This window comes from Abramis brama (genome assembly GCF_963993115.1).
Source record: "Abramis brama genome assembly, chromosome: 8".
In the NCBI taxonomy this organism is placed as follows: Eukaryota; Metazoa; Chordata; class Actinopteri; order Cypriniformes; family Leuciscidae; genus Abramis; species Abramis brama.
In genome coordinates this window covers 4,111,646-4,123,636 of record NC_139970.1, presented here as the reverse complement: position 1 = coordinate 4,123,636, position 11,991 = coordinate 4,111,646, and the positions used below count along the sequence as shown (strand labels likewise).

The following is an 11,991-nucleotide window of genomic DNA, read 5'->3' as shown; positions in this document are numbered from 1 at the left end:
GGGGCACATGAGCGCAGGTTTTTATCAGCCCCAGTGACCGATAAGGCACTGGCCTCCTAAGCCAGGGATTGTGGGTTCGAGTCCCATCTGGGGTGGTCTACAGCAGAGTGGCGCAGCGGAAGCGTGCTGGGCCCATAACCCAGAGGTCGATGGACTGAAACCATCCTCTGCTAAGGCTTCTTCACTTATATACATGTTTTATCCCAAATAAAGAGCAACTTCCACATCCCGCTTGTTCGTTCAGAAAATCTGTGTGTATGCCTTATTCAAACGCCTCATTGACTAAGCCACCTGAATGAGATGGAGAATTAGTAGGGCAAGCGAGTCATGCACCAGTGGCCTGTCAAAGTCGTCGTTCATCCGGATTACTTTGTGTGCTGGCCTTGTTTAAATGCAGATGCTGTTGTTGTCACTGAAGCCAAAGTAATGGGGGCACATGAGCGCAGGTTTTTATCAGCCCCAGTGGCCTACTGGATAAGGCACTGGCCTCCTAAGCCAGGGATTGTGGGTTCAAGTCCCATCTGGGGTGGTTTACAGCAGGGTGGTTTACAGCAGAGCTCGAGTCCCATCTGGGGTGGTTTACACAAGAGTGGCGCAGCGGATGCGTGCTGGGCCCATAACCCAGAGGTTGATGGATTGAAACCATCCTCTGCTAGGACTGCTTTACTTATGTACATTCTCTGTTCCTACTTGGAGAAAAGTCGCCTCAGCTGTGCTAAAATCCTCTGTAGTTTTCACATGTTCTAATAGATGACAGAAGAGCGCTTCAAGTGTGCCTACATGCAAGTCCTTTTGAAAACAGTAGGGTAAGGCAATTTTGATGTCAGGAGCAGAATCAAATGAATCAATTCATTCAATTCATTCATGGCGCAGCGGAAGCGTGCTGGGCCCATAACCCAGAGGTCGATGGATCGAAACCATCCTCTGCTAAACTTTTTTTACTTAAATACATGCTCTGCTCCTACTTGAAGAAAAGTTGCCTCAACTCTATGCTAAAACACTCTGTATTTTTCACCTGATCTAATTTATGACAGGAGCACTTCAAATGTGCCTAAACGCAAGTCCTTTTGAAAAGTTGTGGGTATGGCAGTTTTGTTATCAGGAGAAGAGTGGTGAAATAGATTAAATAGATAACTTATGTTTAGTTACTTTATAGATTTGTTCTACATAATAGCACACATTCATCACTCAGATGTCTATTTCATGTTACATTTCAAGATTTTCCTGTCAGATGTAAATAGACATTTAAAATAAGCGTCTTTATGATGTATGGTTTATGTAAATCCACTTTAGAGACCTAACTTACATGTCCTTACTGGAGCTCCCGTTATCTAACGTTATAAATAATAAAACGTGTTTTTACAGCAAAATCACAACTATACTACACTGTGTAACGTCTTTACACCTTAAACAATTCAACAGTTTACTCTACAGTAGTTCAACACATGCAATTTTAACACAAGGAACCGTGTTTACTCACATTTGAAAGCACCCGCGTCGCTGATCTCTACGATGATTGATAATGATGTATCCTCTCGCGTGGCCTCCTGGGATAAAAGAGTATCCATCGGTTGAGCACTCGAAAATCTGGGCAAAAGCAGTAAGCCATCCGGGAACTTCTCGCCTACTCTTTTATGAATACTGATGTTTCGAACTGCTTCCTTCACGTACTGTTTTCGCCTACTATATAGTAGGAAAGTAGGCATATTCGAATGCACTTAAGTCTGAATCTCGCGATAATTAGTACGTCACCCAGGTTATTCTCGCCTACTCTTTTGGATTCGTTCATACTTTATCGCTCGCCTACTCTTTTTCCCATACTAAATAGTAGGGAAGTATGCGCTTTCGAACAAAGCCATAGTGTATGCCTTATTCAAACGCCTCATTGACTAAGCCACCTGAATGAGATGGAGAATTAGTAGGGCAAGCGAGTCATGCCCCAGTGGCCTGTCGAAGTAGTCGTTCATCCGGATTACTTTGTGTGCTGGCCTTGTTTAAATGCTGATGCTGTTGTTGTCACTGAAGCCAAAGTAATGGGGGCACATGAGCGCAGGTTTTTATCAGCCCCAGTGACCGATAAGGCACTGGCCTCCTAAGCCAGGGATTGTGGGTTCGAGTCCCATCTGGGGTGGTCTACAGCAGAGTGGCGCAGCGGAAGCGTGCTGGGCCCATAACCCAGAGGTCGATGGACTGAAACCATCCTCTGCTAAGGCTTCTTCACTTATATACATGTTTTATCCCAAATAAAGAGCAACTTCCACATCCCGCTTGTTCGTTCAGAAAATCTGTGTGTATGCCTTATTCAAACGCCTCATTGACTAAGCCACCTGAATGAGATGGAGAATTAGTAGGGCAAGCGAGTCATGCACCAGTGGCCTGTCAAAGTCGTCGTTCATCCGGATTACTTTGTGTGCTGGCCTTGTTTAAATGCAGATGCTGTTGTTGTCACTGAAGCCAAAGTAATGGGGGCACATGAGCGCAGGTTTTTATCAGCCCCAGTGGCCTACTGGATAAGGCACTGGCCTCCTAAGCCAGGGATTGTGGGTTCAAGTCCCATCTGGGGTGGTTTACAGCAGGGTGGTTTACAGCAGAGCTCGAGTCCCATCTGGGGTGGTTTACACAAGAGTGGCGCAGCGGATGCGTGCTGGGCCCATAACCCAGAGGTTGATGGATTGAAACCATCCTCTGCTAGGACTGCTTTACTTATGTACATTCTCTGTTCCTACTTGGAGAAAAGTCGCCTCAGCTGTGCTAAAATCCTCTGTAGTTTTCACATGTTCTAATAGATGACAGAAGAGCGCTTCAAGTGTGCCTACATGCAAGTCCTTTTGAAAACAGTAGGGTAAGGCAATTTTGATGTCAGGAGCAGAATCAAATGAATCAATTCATTCAATTCATTCATGGCGCAGCGGAAGCGTGCTGGGCCCATAACCCAGAGGTCGATGGATCGAAACCATCCTCTGCTAAACTTTTTTTACTTAAATACATGCTCTGCTCCTACTTGAAGAAAAGTTGCCTCAACTCTATGCTAAAACACTCTGTATTTTTCACCTGATCTAATTTATGACAGGAGCACTTCAAATGTGCCTAAACGCAAGTCCTTTTGAAAAGTTGTGGGTATGGCAGTTTTGTTATCAGGAGAAGAGTGGTGCAGCAGAAGCGTACTGGGCGCATAACCCAGAGGTCGATGGACCGAAACCATCCTCTGCTAAGGCTTCTTCACTTATATACATGTTTTATCCCAAATAAAGAGCAACTTCCACATCCCGCTTGTTCGTTCAGAAAATCTGTGTGTATGCCTTACTCAAACGCTTCATTGACTAAGCCACCTGAATGAGATGGAGAATTAGTAGGGCAAGCGAGTCATTCCCCAGTGGCCTGTCGAAGTAGTCGGTCATCCGGATTACATTGTGTGCTGGCCTTGTTTAAATGCCTATGCTGTTGTTGTCACTGAAGCCAAAGTAATGGGGGCACATGAGCGCAGGTTTTTATCAGCCCCAGTGACCGATAAGGCACTGGCCTCCTAAGCCAGGGATTGTGGGTTCGAGTCCCATCTGGGGTGGTCTACAGCAGAGTGGCGCAGCGGAAGCGTGCTGGGCCCATAACCCAGAGGTCGATGGATCGAAACCATTCTCTGCTAGGACTGCATTACTTATTTACATGCTCTGTTCCTACTTGGAGAAAAGTTGTAACAGTTCTAGGTTGAATTCTCTGTTACTAGTACTTTTTCCGCCACACTAGGGGGCGATGTCCTTAGTTTTGAGGGGGGAGGATGCGGATATAAGCAGAGAAGAAGTGAAGTTAAGGGGGGGTAACAAAACGCATGGATGTGAGCTGTAGCTCAAGGTAGACATCTGTGATTTGGCGTTTGAGGAGAAATAGGTATTTTCTTTGCTACTCATTTAAGCCTTATGTTGTAATTGAGCCCATGCTAAGTAAGTCATGAGACAAGTTTCTCTATCTTGACTGTTTATGCTAAGTTCGACCGCTTAATGCGCGTGGGAATCATCCATGCTAAGTAAGTCATGAGACAAGTTTCTCTATCTTGACTATTTATGCTAAGTTCGACCGCTTAATGCGCGTGGGAATCATCCATGGATTATTGACTGGGTTTGTCGTCTTCGAACTACCTAAATCTGTAGAACTTCTAGTGGATATTATCTGACCGAACTCATCAGGCCATCTTTGACTTTGAGAACGCTGGACTTGTGACAAGCTGCGTTGGAAACCCAGGTTTTCTATCATACAAACGATTGAACTGATATGTAAATATGGTGTGGTTTTGCATGGAGGGTGAACACGTTTGATGTTACTTGGTTGGTACTTAAATATAATCACTGATAAAACTCAATGAAGGGTACCCTACCTCTTTACAATGATTTCGTTCTCTCTTTTGAAGTTTAAGATGGGACGTTACATTAAATGGCGCCTGAACAGGGACCTTCTGGATTATGTTGAGTGGAAGTAGTGTGTATATGTATTTAATTTATGTGACATCAAAAAAGGTTGGTGTTTACCCTCTTGAGAAGTATACTTCCTCATAATATTTCCAAATGGCAGATCTTGAGGAGAATGTGTTTGAGGATCAAAGAGCAGCTAGTTATAGTGCAGATGCATTTACGGTGCGTCGAGAGCCCATACGAGATTTGATTCAATCTTTTAGTAGTCTTTATTTAGAACCTGAGCAGGACGATGAGGCTAATGAGGTTGAAGATATTGCTCAATTACCACTTCCCCCGCCTCCTGAAGAGGAGGATGAAAGTCTTATCTCTATGGTGTTGGCCAACAGAGTCAGATATTTGGAAAATAAGATGAGTGAGGTGGAGGGAAAACTGAACATCCGTTTTGATAAGTTTGAAACACAGTTGTTGGATAGTTTAGATGCCTATCGGAACAGAATCAGTTCTTTAGAAGTCCAAGTCAAAGATTGTGAAAGATCCTTGAGACAACGAGAGGAAACGGTAATTTCAGAGTCTAAGAAAGAATGTCAGCAAATGAAGCAAGTCTTAGAGGAGAGCATTCAGGATCTGGGACGTGCAGTTATGGATTGCCTCAAGAGGAGAGATGCTAATGCTACACCGGTCAGACATTCAACTCCACTGCCAGAAACCTATTCTCGATCCATGCGGTTTAAAACCCCCATAAATCTTGAGTTTCCTAAATTCAGCAGTCTGGATGGAGAAGATCCTATTGCATATTTAGAGAAATGCGAAGAATATCTCGCTATCCAACCTTTGAGTAGTGCTGAGACCTTGTCTATGATGTCATCTGTGCTTACCCATACGGCTAAGGACTGGGCCCGTATCCCTAAAGAATTTTTGTGCAAAAAGTGGCTCCTAGCGGCCAAATTCTAAGAAAATTCTCAGAGTCATGACGTTTTCTTAGAATTTCCCCTAAAAGTGACACGAAAATCCCAGTTAATATAAAAGCTATTCCTCAAGATTCCTAGCGCTTAAAAGGGCTCCTAAGGCGAGATCTGCTAAGAGCAGGGAAGAGGACTTTTAGTGGCTTAGGAGTTCCCCTAAGCAGCTGCACAAAATGGCCAACAGAGGAGGCAGAAGAGAGATGTCCTTTTTTCTCCATTTTCTGTGTTTGTAGGATATTTGTTAACAAGCCTTCATAAATAGACCAGCCAGCAATCACAGACATTGATAAAAGCTGAGCCGTGTTACCCTCGTTAAGACCACACTGAGTTGTAACGTTGCAATTTCTACTTCATTAAGGACAGCCCCTTGAGATAGGCCATCTTGTTTTCAATGGGGTCCATATGGGAGTGAAAGTACAAAATATGCCAGCTAGGATATTAATATGAGCAAATAAGACACAAATCATTATTTGAACAGGGTGTTAATGAGCTTAAGTTTTCACATATTTTAGATTCTAATGTTAGGCTATAACCCCTACAGCTTACTATTCATTTTCCAGATATTTTCTTGAATGTGAAATATTATTTACAATTACAGTCTGCATAAGATTAGAGTGTATAATTATGTTTATTGATTTGAGGGTACATCCTTTGCTCATTATCACCAAAAGTTCATTTTCATCAAACTTGTAGGATCAACCAATCACGGCTTTTGAAATGATGACTCATACCTAGCAACGGGGTCAACCACACCTCCTCACTAAGATAGGATTTTCCATCCATTCCTTGCTCAGAGTTCACTGAAAATGTTTTGGAATCACTTCTAAGCTAAAACTCCTGGCAAGGAATTTTTAGGTTAAGTTAGGAGCTCTCTGAGAGGATTCTCAGAATCTTTAGGGATACGGGCCCTGGTGGATAGCTGAGAAAGCCCGTGTTAAGACCTGGACACAATTTAAGACAATTTTTCTTAAGGCATTTTTACCTGAAGATCATGAGTTGGAGGCACAAAGAAGGATCCGAGAAAGAAAACAGGGAGTGGATGAGAATATTCGATCTTTTGTCTATCAGTATAGAGCTTTGTGCTTGAGATTAAAGCCAACCATGACAGAACGTGAGATTCTTCAAGCTATATTGAGGAACTGTTATCCACGTGTGGCGAGGTGATGGATCGGGTAAATTACAGTTACACTTATGAGGAAAAGTATAACTAAATGGAGAGCAGACTACGCCACCCCGTTTCACTAAACGGAGAAATTTATACAAGACACGCTGGTTCGTGACCACAGATGACAAGAGACGTGGATCAGAATACAAAAATACTTTTTTTATTTTATCAACAATAATTTAATATATAAAAACTTTGAGGTGGACAAAAGTTTTGCACTGTTAAGTGTGCACCAGACCAGAAATAAAGAAAAAAACAATAAAGAACACAAAAACACTTTTGGGCTGAGGCTTGCCAGCAGGGAGCTAGCTGGACAGTGAGTGTCCTGAAATCACACCACTCATCCAATTCCACTCCACACAACACTCACACTCACTAGGTGAAAGACACACAGGTGCCAACGGCAAAACACTCTGTGAAGGAACCACCACCAAAAGAGGACAGACAGCTAGCTTCCCTGCACGGGGCGGGCCTTCAGCTCCTGAAAGAAACAAAAAAACAATATAATATACTTTCACAGTTGGCTGCAAACGTATAAAATTATAATAAACCAACTTCAACAAAATCAATACTCTGCAAATTACTGAGCACAATAGTTAACCTGGCTGGTGGCGACCTAAAAGGTTCACAATATGGCCACGTTACAACCGCCAAAGGCTATGAACAAGAGTAAAATGAACCACAAAAAAAGTACAATTAAACATTAAATCACAAAAGAATCGAATCCAAGATTACAAAAACAAGAAATTACAAAAAAAGAGAAAATGTTGCTCCCTTCACAGTCTTTGAGGAACGCACAGGGCGAAGAGCTCAAGGATAACCAAACAGCTGGTGGTGATATACATTAAGTGGGGCTAAATTATACCATCACATGTAGCTACGTCATGCATGGACGGGCAGCTCGGAAACTAGCCACACACTAATACCACCAGCGTTTACCACCATATGCAGATGCAATATAAACTAACGGAAACAAATAATGAATCACAATGGTCACAGTGATATTAAATGGCAGCAGAACAAAACAGTGCCGTCTTAGCGGCGTTGTCAATGGAGCATTTTGCCCCCGGTCCACAGTGATGAACCGCTCACAAGTAGTTTAATGCACTAAAAGAAATGAAAACAATTAATAAATGAATTTAAAAAAACACCCACCTCAGGTTATGCAAGTGGTTAGATTTACCTACCCAATGGTAGATCGCTAGGCCCACAGAAGATTCAGTTACTCACACGCAGTCTCGTTCACAATAGGCAACCCGCAAGTGTACAGAGATGTTGCATCTGCTCAAACACATTAGCCGCGCTATGATGGAAACATGGGTTTACCGGAAATCACATCAAAACAAGCGTTAGTCTGTCAGAATAAACATACCTCGGATAGGAACAGCCTGCACCCAAAAGCAACGTCGCATTGATTTGAACAATAACCTGGCTAAAACATGTACACATTCACTATTAACGTGGGAATGCATTAGCAACAACATTAGCCAAACAGCTAGGTACATACCTCCCACGGAACTGCGCACGCACCCACAACAACGTCCGTGACGATGACGTATGCCCAGGTGGCCTGAACTCCGCCTTAAGCAAGCCAGGGGTGGCTGCCGATAGGCTGTCACCCCCGTCACTCAACACAAATCACAGGGCGGAATCTAGCCCGCCTTGCCACACACGCATTGCCAGTATTTTGAGAGGAACTGTATCCACAATAGAGGAACTAGTTCGTGTGGGCACACTGGTGGAACGGGACCTGAGTGAGGAGAGAGTTTACTGGAGGCAGAGGCAAGCTGAACAAGCAACTTTGCGGGGAGGAGGAAAATCCGGTCGAGGGAGTTCGAACAACCATAATATTGCGGTGTATGCTAAGTCCTCCATGTCTACTCTGGTGTTGCCTTTAAACATTCGAAACCAACATTTGGAGGCAATTATTGATACAGGTAGTACTTATTCTTTGATCCAAGAGTCTCTTTGGAGTCAAATCAAGCATGAAGGGGAGGTTTTACAGTCAAGTAAGGGTCAAACATTTTCCCTGGCAAATGGCCATATTCAACATGCACTTGGTAAAGTTTCTCTACAATGTATAGTGTACGACAAAGTTTATTCGTTAAGAGCATTCGTGATGCGAGATCACGATTTGGCATTTCCTCTCGTCATAGGACTTGAATTTCTGACTCTTTCTGGGGTGAAGTTGGATTTTTCCACTACATCATATAAGTTTCCCGAAGATGAGGAGCTACATTATTTTTCTAACCCTGGGGACTTGAAGCTTGCTGCTATATCGCCCTCAAGTACCAGACTGCATGTAGCACTTCCAACTAGACCGCTGTCTGATACTAGTCAAGCCATGGTAAAGGAGTTGGTGGGTATAGCGGAGGCTTCAAGAAGTCAGAAAAAACAGTTGGAGCAATTGTTGTTCGATTGGCCCACGGTGTGCACAGATTCATTAGGGTGTACTTCCATCATTACTCATCAGATCAATATCAAAGATGAAGGGCCGGTGAGGAAGAGAGCATACCCAATACCTGTCCATAAGCAAAAGTTTGTGGATGATGAAATATCTAAAATGCTGGAGAAAGGGATTATCAGGCATTCTACTTCTTCATGGGCTGCTCCGGTAGTACTGGTACCGAAGAAGGATGGAAGTATACGCTTTTGCGTGGATTATAGAGCTTTAAACGCAAAGACGCCCCTTGATGGCTTTCCTATGCCACAGGTACATGATATTCTCACTTCTCTGTATGGGGCTACCGTTTTCAGTACATTGGATTTAAGAAGTGGCTATTGGCAAGTAGGAATGGATGAGGCCAGCATTGCTAAAACTGCTTTTGTGACTAAAAATGCCCAATATGAATTTTTACGTCTACCTTTCGGTTTGAAAAATGCTGCAGCCACTTTTCAACGGTTGATGAATTCTATTCTGCAGGACCTCATTGGCAAGTTTTGTTTTGTTTATATCGACGATATTGTGATCTATTCCTCCAGTGTTCAGGAACATTTTGGGCATCTTCATCGATTGCTTGCTAAGCTGGAGACTGCAGGTCTGACTCTAAATCTGAAGAAGTGTAATCTTCTGCAAAAGTCCTTGACTTTCCTTGGGCATGTTATATCAGAAGGAGGAGTGAGGACAGAGCCTACAAAGGTTCAAGCCATAAAAAACTTCCCTGTCCCTAAATCAGTGAAAGAGGTCCAGCGCTTTCTAGGACTAACAGGATGGTATCATCGTTTTATTTCACATTTTTCTGAGCAAGCTGCACCTCTTCACGCTCTGAAGAAAAAGGGTGCTAGGTGGGAATGGACATCCGAATGTCAGCACGCCTTTGAAACCCTTAGGGAAGCTCTTCAGACTGCTCCAATACTGCGACCTCCTGACTTTAGTCGAGACTTTCGAGTGCAGACTGATGCTAGCAATGTAGGACTTGGAGCGGTGCTTACTCAAGAGACCGAGCAAGGGGAGAATGTGGTTGCATACGCTTCAAGGCTGTTGCAAGGGGCTGAAAAGCATTATTCTGCAGCAGAGAAAGAGTGCATGGCAGTTGTGTGGGCAGTGGAGAAATGGCGTGAGTACCTGGAGGGGCGGCGTTTTGAGGTAGTGACAGACCATTCCGCCCTGACCTGGGTTTTTAATCACCCACAACCTTCTTCCCGTCTCACAAGGTGGGCGATCAGACTGCAGAGCTTTGAGTTTATTGTAAAGTATCGAAAAGGCCAATGTAATCTGGTTCCAGATACGTTATCAAGGGGAGTGGAGGAAGAAAGTCCTGGAACTATAGCTCTATCTCATGCAAATAGTGTACCCTATGACTTGCCGGTGAGCTGGGAAGATATTGGTCGTGAACAAAAGGAAGATGCTACTCTCCTACCTCTGTGGGGTGAAGTAAAGGATGGTGATGCGAAATCTTCTGGCCGAGTATGTTATGTCAACCTAAATGCCTACCTTTTTAGAAGTAGTTTGGACAAGAACGGAGGCCAGAATTTGCAGGTTGTCATGCCAACCAAGTTTCGTGAACAGTGTTTGCAATATGCACACGCCAATCCATTAAGTGGTCATCTTGGACGTATGAAGACATTGAGAAGGCTATTGGAAGTAACATACTGGACTGAGATTCGTAAGGATGTCTGGAGGATGTGTAAGGAATGTCAAGTATGCCAACAGTATAAACCTCGTATTTCCAAGCTCGCAGGACGACTGCAGTCTACACCCGTGGTTGAACCAGGATACATGTTGGGAATCGACTTGATGGGGCCGTTCCCCAAAAGCACCCGATTGAATGAGTCCCTATTGGTGGTAGTTGACTATTGCAGCAAGTGGGTAGAAATGTTCCCGGTGAGATCGGCAAAGACCCCTGTTATAGCCAACATCCTGATCAAAGACGTCTTCACAAGATGGGGGACACCCGTGTATCTGGTATCGGATAGGGGACCACAGTTCACTTCCCAGCTGTTAAATGAGACCTGTAAACAGTGGGGAGTGGTACAGAAACTTACCACTGCCTACCATCCCCAGACTAATCTTACGGAACGTGTCAACAAGGTTCTTAAAACAATGATTGCTTCGTACGTCCATGATAATCACAGACAATGGGACAGATGGATTGCTGAGTTTCGATATGCCATCAATTCCGCCTGGCAGGAGAGTACTGGCCATACTCCAGCTGAGATTGCCTTAGGCCGGAAATTGAAAGGTCCTTTAGAACGCCTGGTGCGGAAACCTCCAAACCCTGACCAGCCGGCATATACTTTGCTAGAGCGTCAAAAAGCAATGCTTGAAAGAGTAAAGCAGAATGTGAGTAAAGCACAAGAACGCCAAGCCCGATATTATGATCTACGTAGGAGATCGGTACAGTATCAAGTAGGAGACTTGGTTTGGATACTCACTCATCCATTGTCTTGTGCAGGGAGCGCTTTCATGGCAAAGTTAGCGGCCAAATGGCGAGGTCCTGCTGAAGTTGTGGCACAAGTTAACAGGGTGAACTATAAGGTGAAATTGCTCGACGATCCTGGTAATATTGACACATATCATGTGGAAAAGTTGAAACCCTTTTATGGGGCTGTCCAGCCTTCTCCTAAAGGGGTGGGAGTGTAACAGTTCTAGGTTGAATTCTCTGTTACTAGTACTTTTTCCGCCACACTAGGGGGCGATGTCCTTAGTTTTGAGGGGGGAGGATGCGGATATAAGCAGAGAAGAAGTGAAGTTAAGGGGGGGTAACAAAACGCATGGATGTGAGCTGTAGCTCAAGGTAGACATCTGTGATTTGGCGTTTGAGGAGAAATAGGTATTTTCTTTGCTACTCATTTAAGCCTTATGTTGTAATTGAGCCCATGCTAAGTAAGTCATGAGACAAGTTTCTCTATCTTGACTGTTTATGCTAAGTTCGACCGCTTAATGCGCGTGGGAATCATCCATGCTAAGTAAGTCATGAGACAAGTTTCTCTATCTTGACTATTTATGCTAAGTTCGACC

The 11,991-nt window shown here is 43.9% G+C and overlaps 1 long non-coding RNA gene across 1 annotated transcript; it reads right to left on the bottom strand.

Annotated features, from left to right (window-relative positions):
• Positions 1 to 6,668: 6,668 nt before the first annotated feature.
• On the bottom strand, positions 6,669 to 8,030 carry LOC311088086. Its single transcript, XR_014607437.1, has 2 exons — positions 7,686 to 8,030; positions 6,669 to 7,011 (listed from the first exon to the last, which is right to left on the bottom strand). It is a non-coding gene; the product is annotated as an uncharacterized lncRNA (long non-coding RNA).
• Between the last annotated feature and the right edge of the window lie 3,961 nt (positions 8,031 to 11,991).